This window comes from Diabrotica virgifera, chromosome 1 (genome assembly GCF_917563875.1).
Source record: "Diabrotica virgifera virgifera chromosome 1, PGI_DIABVI_V3a".
Classification (NCBI taxonomy): Eukaryota; Metazoa; Arthropoda; class Insecta; order Coleoptera; family Chrysomelidae; genus Diabrotica; species Diabrotica virgifera.
In genome coordinates, this window is record NC_065443.1 from 19,158,840 (window position 1) to 19,171,746 (window position 12,907).

Genomic DNA, 12,907 nt, shown 5'->3' on the forward strand with positions numbered 1-12,907 from the left:
GGAATACGATGAAGATGATGAAATTGAAAGGTGTTCTAATGAACTTTTCAATTTGTTTAAAAAACTCTTTAAACAATTTCCGACGAAAAAGTTTGCTCAGAAACTTTCTGATTTGTTTAAAGGGGCCCTTTTTGAACAGGAATCCGCAAAGGAGCCGAAGCAGAATTTTTCTCATCCGGGAGCGGCCTCATAACTATTTAGGTAAAAAACGCCACCAGACATTGAACGTGATAAATAGAAAGAAATAAGGAATTTCTTTTAGTAAATAAAAATTTGTTTTGGTTGCGTGACACATTCCTATTTTAATCCTAATCTTACGATAAGATTTCGTTTGTGACTGTTAAAGGTCATTTGTTTTTTTGCAATTTTTTGTATAGAGAGTATTATAATATATCTAGTAATTTTACTTGGTTTCGTAATTTGTACACTGCCAAAAACTCCTACAAGCATAGTATCTATATGACTGATAAACTACTGTCAAAGTCGATTCTTCAAGGTTTAAGGTAAGTTAACCACCATATTTTAGGTTAGCTTTGCGGGACAGCGGGACACGGAAAGGGGCGCAGGACGGGACAGCGAGAATAGCTGCGAGATGGGACAGACCCAAACAGCACAATTACATCCCTGGGACGTACCCGGGATGTACCACTAGGACATTCGTACCTCCTGAGGACGTACGTTTCAGGTCCTGGGAAATCCTCGGTACGTACCGAGAACGTCCGATGTTACAAAATCATCCGTGCCCAGGACGTCCGACCGAACTCTCCTGGGGACGTCCGACTAAAACCTCCTTGGGACGGTCGTCCAAAACCTCCTTGGAACCTCCGACCAAACCTTTTTAGGGCATTATGTAAAATGTTTTCAGAAATTTTAAACATGGCGTTTAATTACTATTAAACTATGTTGAAAAAGTCTAAAATTATTTTATATAAATTTACTCATAATTTTTAAAGATGAAATCTGCATTTAAAATGAAAAAACACATACCTATTACCTATATATCAAACAATTTTTAATTAAACTTTAACAAACAATAAGACGTCTTTTTATGTTCCTTCTCCTCCAAATTTTGATAATTCTTTTACCTACAATCGTAGATAAAAGAATATACCTAAGTTCCTACCTTATATAAAAACACTTATGCCATGATTAAATCCGGTTTTTGCTGAAGTAATGTATCTAGCTGTACAAATTGTTCCTCTGTTTGCATTAGAAAGTTAATCTTTTGTAGAATGAATAGAACATAGAACCTAACATTTCCTTCTATAACGGTTAATCTAATCCCTATCCTATGATTGGCCAGGCGCAGGGTTCTAGCTTGACATAATATGACACCGTTGCCGTATCCTCAATTTTTTCACAAACATAACCACGTAACATAAAGTTACATTTAAAAATAGCTGCTTCAATAATTTTGAAGCACCAAAAAAATAAAGTTTGAAAAAGTAAATAGTACATTATCAGTGTAAATACTGGATAGAAAAAACTCAAAAGAGGCATTTTAAATCAAAGTTCATTAAAATTGTTACAAAAAAAGATAAATAAAGATCAACTGTATAAATGTTTTTAAATCAAAAGATAATTTAAATTCTTTTTATTAATGATTACTATTAAGACATTAATTGAAATTTAAATTATTCAGTAGATTATATTCAAAGTTAACCAACACTGTTATAAAAAGGAAGATCAACTGATAAATGAAGATAAACTGTATACATTTTGTTTAGATTATAAATCTATCTTTATATATTAATCTTACTATTCTTGTATATTATACCATTGATTGGAATTATACAAGAATCAAACAATTAAAGTATGGCAACACTGCAAATGCCAAATAACTGAAGGTTATTAGATACATTCCTGAACTGGTCTGGATTCGTAATTCCTAGGGACGTCCGTAATCGTACTTCCTGTGGACGTCCGATTAAGGTCCCATTACATTCTGACTTAGCGGGACCTGAAACAGACGTCCTGGGGACGTCCGTAATCGTACTTCCTGGGGACGTATTAATTTGTAATTCCTGGGAACGTCCGATTGAGGTCCCCGTACATTCGGACTTAATTGGGACCTGAAACGGACGTCCTCGGGATGTCATGTGCTATCTGGGGATAGACAAGTGTGGAACGGTACAAGATTCTGTCCCGCGTCCTATTGTCCCGCGTGAAACCCTACTCTTCAACCCTAGGTACACGGCAAATTACGTGTAGTAAAATTCTCACTGGTATAAAGATGTAAACATTACTTCACAATGACGTTGTGATCATTAACTTATAGAGATGGCTTTTGAATGTTGTGAATGACTGAATTGTTTTATTGAATATTGAATTGTTATTGAATAATGTATTGTTACTATGGAATTCTTAGATAAATTCTGAACATCTTCAACAACAAAATACTTGGATCACAGAATATATCATGCTGTATTCTCAGCTTGGATCTTCCATAAATAATAAACATTTAATAACTTTTTAATAATTTTACGTCTTAAATCAATTTTTTATCAAATACCCACACTAATATCAATATTATTACTTATTTAATAAACAACTCAAAATATTCCTGAAGCGTATCAAATATTTAAGTAGCTTTGTTTGTCCCTGTCTTGTCACCACATTATGTTCGACTGAGTTTTTTGTATGACAAAGATAGCGAATGTTCGATTTGTAAAATATCACCACGGATATGGTGTTAATTTTTTTCGAATCCTGCAAAAACTAATAAATATTTGTCAATAATTTAAACGCAGAATGAAAGACTAAATTATCACTGAGGGCCGAAAGTCCCTTAGAATAAATAAAAAGTTTCTTATGGATGATACATTTGAAATTAAAAATCACACTAAATTTTCTCTTTTTTTTTTTCATCCATGTAACTTATTAAAATAAACATTATAGAGGTTTTCAGGGATTTTCGGCTCTCGGTAATAACGTAATCATTCATACTGCATTGAAATTTTTCAAAAATACTTATTAGTTCTCTCAGGATTAAAAAAAATAATGCATTTAAATGGCATTGGAGCCGAAAGTTTGCGCCTATCCCCTTAAATAATCTTGTTTGTAATATCCTCAAGAAAACTTTTAAAAAGTAGCTCATTACCCATTATAAAGTCCTCATAAATGAATCATAATGAATTTTGAAAAAATATGTATAAAATAAAACATCTTGCTTTTGCCACCTATTGTTGAAGAACCGAATGAATCCACTTACAGAGTCCTGTAAATATGAAAGGGAATATTGATTAAAGTGTAAATATATCCAATTTTATTAAAATATTTGCTCGTCTAATTCTGCTGGTGCTGTTTAAAACAATATTATTTTGAGTATAAGATAAAATTAAATAGGTACATCTCTAAAAATTTCAAAAACATTAAATCAAAATCTGCTAAAAGAAAACTGTTTGTAACTTTCAGAGCTGTGCGTTAGATGGCGAAAGCGTAAGAATTCGAAATATAACTTTAGAAGTTATTATTGCACTCCTTTTCCTTACATTTAGATATTACGTTGTATTATATAATTTAAACATGATTAAAAAATAATCCTAGACGGGCAATTACAAACACAAACATGTTTTTCCGAATAGTAGTTTTTTAATTCCAATCATTCTCCAAAACTTATCGAATTGATGGTTTTAACGATTTCGAATAATCGATACAATCGATGAATCGATTCAATATGACGATGACGATGACGTTGAAGATTGACGAAATGGAAATGAAATTCTAACCTCAATAAATCTAGGCGATAAAAATAGAATATGAAAATAAAATAAGGTATTATTCAGAGTAGGTATCTGGTATATGCGGCATCCATGTAACGTACCAATATTAATCTTGTCAACATTTTTAACACCTAGGTTCCATAAGGAGTGTCTTGAACCAAGGTTATCTGTGCAGTTTTTTGTTTTGTTTTTGTTTATATCTTTTACCTGATAGGTGCAGCCTACTTAGTTTATGGTAAGAATAAAACATTTGGTAATATTCCACACTTAAGTCACCTTTACTTCAACTTTCCTACATCTGTATTCTTTATAATCTCTGCACAGTTGCAACAACATTTTTTATAAGTTTTTTTTATATACATAATATTCTGTTTTGTACTCTGCTCTCTGTTCCTACTAATAAAACAGTACTTAAATGTGCTACTTTCCTATAAAACTAGATGATGTAGACAGAAATGCATTAAGTACTACAGATGCACATACCTATTTTATAAACATAGAAAATTATCAACATGTTGTTTTTATCAGAAATAATCAATTTATATGTTGTTATTATAATATAATATGATAAGTAAAAGTTGAAATAATTAATTTCAATTTGAATTAATTGTTCAAATATAAAGTCAAGGTTGATAGCATATTCAAGGTCTGGATATACTTAAAATAGATAATTAAAATAATGATATACTTTTTCAATCTGTAGTTTAGATATTTACTTTGCAAATTCCATTTAATTCTGGTAGATATATTATTTAAAAGGATTTTGTGCCTATTTTTTATGTTTCAAAGAAATGTCACATTTAGATGTTAAATCTGTGTCATTTGTTTGAACAACTTGTTATTGAGGTTGTAAAAATCTCTATACTATGAAAAATCATTTGCCTCTACCAACTCAAAGTTCCCATTGTTTAATTTTCCTAAATATGTTGTTCTTATACCCTTCTAGCTGGTGTCTGGTTTTTTGTGCTTTGTCAATCTATCCGTAGTCATAGTTCGTTAAGTTCCCTTATAGATTTTCATCCTGTTGATTTCTTAGTTCGTTGAAGATGCCATATGCTTTTTCATTCATTTTATCTAGCTTCCTTACCTCTTTGGTTTCCCTGTATAGGAAACCTTTCAGATTTGTAGGTATATGGGAATGTTGATAGCCTCTCATAATATAATAATAAATATGGTTATGTGCTATTAGAATCTTCTTCCTGTTAGTTTTTACAGGTTTGGCTCAACTCTACTGATCCACATGTTAAATTATATGCCATTCTTAATTTTATTTTCAGGCTTAACTTGCTATTTCTTCCAATACAAGATCCTATAGTCGTCTTAATGTGTTGCATTTAGTGATTCCACTGTTGATATGTGTAGTATATGTAATTCTTTTGCCCATTCTCCTAAATACTTTGCTTGAATGGACTGTTCTATCTGTGTGTTGAACATCTCCACTTGGCAGTCCAGACTACTGAATATTTTTTGGAACATGACTGCCTTTGATTTTTAGGGTTTTACTGCAATTCTCCATTCAATGCACCAATCCTTCAACTGATGTAGAGCATCTTGTAGGCATCTTCTTGCTAGGTGTAGATCCAGACTTCGTGCTGCTATTGCTATGTCATCAGCATATAGACTGAACATGGTTTGTGAGGTGGTTGGTGTGTCTGCAGTATATATCGTATACAGAAAGAGTGACAGTACTCTTTCCTGTGGCACTCCAGCCTTGATCATTCCAACTTCAGACAGGATGTGCCCTATCTGAACTCTGTACTTTCTATTGGCTAGATAAGACAAAAGAATGCATGTCATTGCCTTGCTGTATCCAAGTTGGCTCATTTTGTAAATAAACCCCTCCTGCCACACTTTGTCAAATGCCTTACTAACATCTAGGAATGCAGTAGTAGTGTATTTTTTCTGATTGAATCGCTCTGTGGTTCAATTCTGAAACACTCAAGTTGTGCTGAATCAATTTAATTGGTGAGAAGCTTGTAAAAAGTATTACTTTACAATGCAATGGGAAAATAGATAGAAATACATACAGTAGAGTTTGATGAGTGGGATGGATGAAATGGAAGAAGGCTAGTGATATTTGTTGTATCTGCTCTGAGCTCGTAGGTAGAGGGGATATTTAAAAGTTCGTGAGCGCCAGTAGTGACAAGTAGGTGAACTTTTTTTTGGAAATTTCACATAGGTAAATGTCAAAGTGATTAATTTAAAACATTGAAATTAAAAACATTAATAATAAAAAATATTAGTTGGCCAAAGCTGTGGTATATATTTTTACCTTAAATATACTTACGTTTTAAATACTGAAATTTGATTTTTTTTAACATTTCGTAAATTAATCTATTAATCTAAGCGCCATCTACATGATAATTGTGAAAGTATCCGACGTAAGAAAGAAGGAAACTAATATTTCATCAATAGAACGTCAAAATTGATTAGTAAAATCTTAAAAAATAATCATAATGAATCATAAATTTTGTAGGTACTTAGTGATATTAACCATCGATTACAATTTAAACTCTGCGTTGTAAATATTATACGATAAAAATTAAATAATAAATTTAAAAATTTCCGGCAAAAGTTGCATTAGTAATCCGCTAGTTGGCGATACCAGCAAAGCTCAGAGAGAATAGCAAAAAGGTTAAGAGATGTAAAATGCAAAATTAGCTATGATAAGGGACATAATATTGGACAGTTAGAAATAAAAAAGAACTTCAAATCCATGTTACACAGGACGGGAGTGGCTAAAGAAAGGTGCTAACCTTAAGGGGAAAAGCGCAAAATGTCGCCTGTTAAAATTTTTAATGTATTTTAAATGTATTCATTTTTTTCGAATCCTGAGAAAACTAATAGGTAAGTACTTTTGAAAAATTTAAACGCAGAATGAAAGACTACGTTATTACCGAGGGACGAAAGTCCCTTATAGACCAGTAAGGATCTGTTTTTAGGTGGATGTGAGAGGTGGCATTCAGATTTTTGCGGATAAAGTTAGGTGATAACTTCGTTAATAATAATTGATTTATGCTCCTTCTCAAATATGCCCGGAACATTAATAAAAAAAATAAAATATTTAAAAATTTCAAAAAATTTCGTTTTTTTTTTACTTTTTTGCTTATAACTTAAAAACTATTCATTTTAGAACAAAGGCCTATAGAAATCAAACAAAAATAATTAAATTTTCTATGAGATGCGATTAGTTAAAAATGTCTTAATTTATCACCCGTGCTTCAAAATAGCAATAAATATAAAATAAGGGGGCAAAACAAGCCTGTCTTTATTCAATGATTTTACATCACTTAGGTTACACTTGGAACCTTCCTAATTCGCTTAGAAAATTTTTGTAATGTGCTAAAACCGTACACCAAATTTCATTAAAATTGACTTACTAGATTTTGCATAATAATTTTGCAATCTAAACTTTTTTTAAAAAATTAAAATTTTTTAAAATCTTGCACAACAAGAACTAGAACATAAAAAGATTTGTCAATTTTTTTACATATAAAGAAGTACTCCACCTATCTAATGAACTTTACAGAATTGAAATCGGATTATTTAAGCAGCCTCAGCAATGTTTTAAAGTTATAAACAATTTTTTGGCTTATAAACAAATTAGTGCTGTGGCCAGGAGGGGGTGCTACGGGCTCCTTTATTCAGATGGACTTACCCAAGGTTTTTTATGTATTTTGACCCGTAGAACACGAATTTTTTGGGTAACAGTTGATCCGGATGTCGATAAGATTGTTATAAACAAAGAACTTGAGGAATTACATAACATCGACTTTTCGCAAAATAAAACATTTTTTTTTGTATTTCTTGGGTAATTCTATGCAAAAAAAGAATGTGTGTGTACTTTGTACGCACGTAAAAAGATATTCTTCTATTATATAATAGGTAATTTAAACGAAGTAAATATACTTAAAAGGTTATTTATACTTATTTTATTTAAAAATCAAACTAACTTTCTTATCTACCACTTTCAAAAAAGAAGAATATCTTCAAAAAGTATATAATAATATACCTACTAACAATCATAAAATCTATATAAAAAAATAATAACTTGCTTGGGGCTCAAACCCACTTCACGTCTACCGCGCCGTACGAAAGCTGACGGCATTTCAAACTAGACCACATTCGCGTGTACGTCATGTGGGAATATACACAAACTAAACGTTCACACCATAAATTTATATTTGAAATCGGATTATTTAAGCAGCCTCAGCAATGTTTTAAAGTTATAAACAATTTTTTGGTTTATAAACAAATTAGTGCTGTGGCCAGGAGGGGGTGCTACCTTTATTCAGATGGACTTACTCAAGTTTTTTTTATGTATTTTGACCCGTAGAACACGAATTTTTTGGTTAACAGTTGATCCAGATGGCGATAAAATTGTTATAAACAGAGAACTTGAGGAATTACATAAAATAGATTTTTCGCAAAATAAAATATTTTTTTGTATTTCTTGGGTAATTCTAAGCAAAAAATGTTTTTACAAGTTTTTTCGTAGGATGCATAGTTTTCGAGATAAACGCGGTGGAACTTTAAAAAAATCGAGAAATTGCAATTTTTGAACGCGAATAAGGTTTGATTAAAAAATAAAATAGCAATTCCGCTGACAGCATTTGAAAGTTTAAGTCAAATTATACCGGTTTTAATTATTTGCATTGCTAAAAATTAATTTTTTTATTATTAAACAAAGCTATTTGTTTATAAGCCAAAAAAGTGTTTATAAATTTAAAACATTGCTGGGCCCCCTTAAATAATCCGATTTTAATTCTGTAAAGTGTATTAGATAGGTAGAGCACCTCTTTATATGTAAACAAATTAGCCACTTCTAAATGGTCTACTTTTTGTTCAGAAAGATTTTAAAAAATTTGAACTTTTTTAAAAACATTTAGATTGAAAATTTATTATGCAAAATTTATTAAGTCGATTTTAATGAAATTTGGTACACGATTTAAGTATGTTACAAAGAATTTTCTAAGCGAATTACTAAGGTTCTAAGTGCCACCAACGTGATTAAAAAATATTCAATAACAACAGACTTATTTTGCCCCCTTATTTTGTATTTATTGCTATATTGCAGAAAAGGTAATACCTTAAGACATTTTTTACCAGTCGTATATCATACAAAATTCAATTATCTTTATTTTATTTCTCTACGACTTTGTTCCAAAACGAATCGTTTTAAAGTTATAAGCAAAGAAAGCAGAAAAAGATCGATGTTTTTCGAAATTTTTAAATATTGTAATTTTTTTATTAATGTTCCGGGCATATTTGAGAAGGAGCATAAGTCAATAAGCGAACTAGAAACGCTAAATGACATAAGCGGTCCTCCAATAACTAAGGAAGAAGTGCAATACGCTATAAAGAACGCAAAAAACGGCAAGGCGATCGGACCAGATGGGATTTACGTAGAAACACTAAAGCTTTTAGGTGCAGAGGGCATTAAGATACTTACGAAATTGTTCAACTTAATCTACGAAAGCGGAAAAATTCCTAAAGATTGGCTTAAATCCTCATTTGTTGTACTACCAAAAAAACACAGAGCCACAAAATGCAGCGACTATCGCACCATCAGCCTAATGAGTCATGTATTGAAAACGTTTCTCAGAATAATTCATCAAAGAACATATAGAAGAATTGAGGAAAGAATCTCAAGTACTCAATTCGGTTTTCGCTGTGGCCTTGGAACGCGTGATGCACTATTCGCAACTCAAGTTTTAATTCAAAGATGCAGAGATGTAAATCATGACGTTTTCATGTGCGCGATTGATTTTGAAAAGGCCTTTGATAAAGTTCGCCATGAAAAAATGCTACATATTCTCAAAACTACCGGTCTGGACGGTAGGGACATTAGAATAATCGCAAATTTGTATTGGGGCCAGGCTGCATGTATTAGGGTTGCGAATCAGTGCTCTGAAGAAGTAAAAATCAAGCGCGGAGTTCGACAAGGCTGTATATTGTCACCAATGTTGTTTAATCTTTACGCTGAAACAATCTTAAATGAAGTGTTGGAAAACGCAAAAGAGGGAATACTCATTAATGGTATGCTTATGAACAATATCAGATACGCAGATGAAACCTTGTTGCTGACTGGATCAATTGAACATCTTCAAGCGTTATTGAACCGAATGGTGGCATTCTGCGCGATATATGGACTCAAACTCAACGCAAGAAAAACAAAGTTTATGGTTATTAGTAAACAGGCAGCCGTAAATAATAATAACTATAACGTAACAATCGGTAATGACTCAATTGAACGAGTAAGTAATCTTGTATATCTGGGTACTCATATTAATGAAAGCTGGAACCCTAGTACAGAAATAAAAAGTAGAATTGCCAAAGCAAGAACAAGTCTTATGAAATTTAAGAAAATCATGTGCAGTCATGATCTAAATTTGGAACTTCGCATAAGAATGGTCCGATGTTATATATTCCCAGTACTACTTTACGGGGTCGAAGCATGGACACTGACAGAATCGCTTTTAAAAAACCTAGAAGCATTTGAAATGTGGGTCTACCGCCGTATCCTGAAGATCAGTTGGGTAGAAAGAGTCACAAACGAAAGGGTTTTGCAACGTTTGAATAAAAGTTGCGAAGTTGTGAACACGGTTAAAAGGCGCAAATTGGAATAATTTGGTCATATAATGCGTCACCCAGAAAAATATGACATACTTCACCTTGTCATGCAAGGTAAAATAATGGGAAAAAGAAGTGTGGGCCGCCGTACAACTTCTTGGCTTAAAAACCTACGCCAATGGTTTGGGAAAACTAGCACTGAACTATTTCGTGCGGCTGTAAATAAGACAATGATTGTTAATATGCTGGGCAACACGAGAGCCAACGATCGACAAGCGGTCTCGGCACCTTAAGAAGAAGAAGAAGATAAGTCAATTATTATTACTGAAGGTGTCACCTAACTTTATCTGCAAAAATCCGAATGCCACCTCTCACATCCAAAAATAGACGTTTTTTCGCATATCCTTACTGGTCTATTAGAATAAATAAAAAGCTTATTTTGAATGAGATATTTGAAATTAAAAATCACACTAAATTTTCTCTTAGTTTTTCAGCCCTGTAACTTATTAAAATAGACATTATAGAAGTTTTCAGGGCTTTCGGCACTCAGTAATAATGTAATCTTCGATTCTGCGTTTAAAATTTTCAAAAATATTTATTAGTTTTCTCAGGATTCGAAAAAAGTGAATACATTGACATTTTGACAGGCGCCATTTTGCGCCTATGCCTTTAACTCTAAAGAGAAGGCGCCAGACTCCCTCAAGTTTTTTAAAGCATATCTACTTTTTGAAATCATAAATTATGTATAGCAATTTTTTGAAATGAATACTTCTTATCGCTCGATATGATGTTTTTGCACGGGCCCGAAATCCTATTTAGCGTGACCCGTGTGTATTGCGGTATACAATACACTTATTATAATATATAATTTATTTATCTACTCTATCTCATATTATGTATAAGTTTTTAGTTTGTGAAAACTGTCATTATAGATAGCAGTACATGAAGGATATAAAGTGTGCGTGAAGTAACAATGTATTTTAAATGGGGTTTACTTTTTCGCACTGTTTTTTGCACACTTTCATATAATCAAATATCCTTAACTTTCGCGTTGTCATGGTGATGACATTGTCAGCAATAAATTACGACAAAAGTTTTGACAGTTTTGTGGTTTGAAAGAAGTCCTTCTTCTTCAGGTTCCTTCCCCTATCGGAGGTTGAAAATTATCATCGCTATTTTAATTTTATTGGTCGCACTTCTGAATAATTCTAATGAGCTGCAACCGAACCACTCTCTCAAATTTCTTAGCCAGGATATTTTGCGTCGTCCTGGGTTTCTCTTCCCTTGTATCTTCCCTTGCATAATTAACCTAAGTAATACGTACTTCTCGCCCCTCATTATATGATCCAGATATTGAATCTTTCTAATTTTAACAGTTTTTTTGACTTCACATTCTTTCTTCTTCTTTGCAACACCTCTATATTAGTTACTTTATCAGTCGACGATATTCTGTGGATTCTCCTGTAGCATCACATCTCAAAGGAGTTTATTTTTTTGATTTCAGACTGTTTTATTGTCCACGCTTCCATGCCGTATAGTAAAGTAGAAAAAACGTAACAACGTAGCATTCTTGTACGGATCTCTAGATGAGGGTTACAGTTGCAAAGTAAGTTCTTCAATTGTATGAACGTGTTTCTTGCCATTTCTATTCTAGATCTGATTTCTTTTGTTTGATCTCCATCTTCGGATAGCCACGTTCCTAAATATTTATATGTTGTTACCCTTTCGATCGTTGTATTATTGATGTTCAGGTTATCTACATTTTGTGGTTTTTTTGAGAATATCATTGATTTCGTTTTCTTGAGATTCATTTGCAGTCCGTACCTTTCACATGCATTGTATATATGTTGTATTATGTACTGTAGATCTTCCATGTCACTCGCAAATATGACCGTATCGTCCGCATATCTAATATTATTAATGCTATTTCCGTTGATCAAAATACCTTCCACAATATCCAATAAAGCTTCTTGAAATATCACTTCACTGTAGACGTTGAATAAGAGTGGTGAAAGTATGCACCCTTGTCGAACTCCTCTAAGTATACTTACTTCCTCTGTCAGTTCTCCTTCGACTCTTACTCTTGCTTTCTGATTTTGATACAGATTCGATATAATAATGTAGTAATGTTGGAAAGAAGTTAGAATTTTTTAATGTCAAAAGTTCTAAAAATTGTAGAATAGAAATGAATTCCAGTGACGAAGAGTTATAGTTTTTTATTTGTTTATCCTATTGTGCGTCCCACTTTGACTTTACAGTACAGGTTCTTATGACCAACAGTGATGCCAAATTTTATCAGAAACAGATTTTAAGCAAACATACTTTTTTCTATTCGCGGTGTGCAAGTACTTGGAAGGGGAAACGAGAAACGACCCTGCGCGAGTCTCGGAGAAATATTGCAACTATCTTAAATAATTCATATTGTCAATTGAAATTGTCAAATTGACGTATATTTCATACCTTCTGTCAATGAAGCAGAAAAATTATATATTGCTCCACAATATTGATATGATATGCAATTATTATATAAAGGTAAATTTAATTAATTTTATTTTGCTTGCAGTACTGAATTTTAATAACTAATTTTATTTACTACATACAATTGTTGTCGT

General features: G+C 32.3%; 1 protein-coding gene across 2 annotated transcripts in view; it reads left to right on the plus strand.

Moving 5' to 3' along the window:
- The first annotated feature begins 378 nt into the window (after window positions 1–378).
- LOC114324603 (anoctamin-10) overlaps window positions 379–12,907 on the plus strand; it is a 139,016-nt gene continuing 126,487 nt past the window's right edge. The window contains exon 1 of one of the 2 annotated variants that reach the window (XM_028272470.2): window positions 379–503. The gene's annotated coding sequence lies outside the window, so the exon portion shown is untranslated. Of the gene's footprint in view, window positions 504–3,769; window positions 3,958–12,907 lie in introns of those variants that run through there. The other variant, XM_050644204.1, reaches the window with a different exon arrangement.